Source organism: Poecilia reticulata, linkage group LG6 (genome assembly GCF_000633615.1).
Source record: "Poecilia reticulata strain Guanapo linkage group LG6, Guppy_female_1.0+MT, whole genome shotgun sequence".
Lineage (NCBI taxonomy): Eukaryota > Metazoa > Chordata > Actinopteri > Cyprinodontiformes > Poeciliidae > Poecilia > Poecilia reticulata.
Window position 1 is genome coordinate 12,232,309 of NC_024336.1, and position 391 is coordinate 12,232,699.

Consider the following 391-nt stretch of genomic DNA (forward strand, 5'->3'; position numbering starts at 1 on the left):
TAAAGAAAAAAGGAGTACATTTTCCTTTTTTGCCACAAAACTCGAAAATTGTTTAAATTGAGCTCAGAATTTTTATTTTTATTTTTTAGGAAAAAAGAACAATGAAGTTTCTGAGTTTGAAAGGTCAAAAATCTATTAGGAAAAACAGAAATTTTAAGGTCAATTTCAGAATTTTTTTTAAAACTCACAACAAACAAGGAAATTTCTGAGCATTAAATTTTTAGAGTAACCTCAGAAATTTTTGAGAAGCAACTCTGACATTTTTGACTCTTGAAACTTTAATTTCCTGATGGTTTTCTCGAGATAAGTTAATTTCCCAAAGAGTTTCTAAAGTGACCAAGTTAATCTCAACAATTGGTGTGTGTGTGTGTGTGTGTGTGTGTGTGTGTGT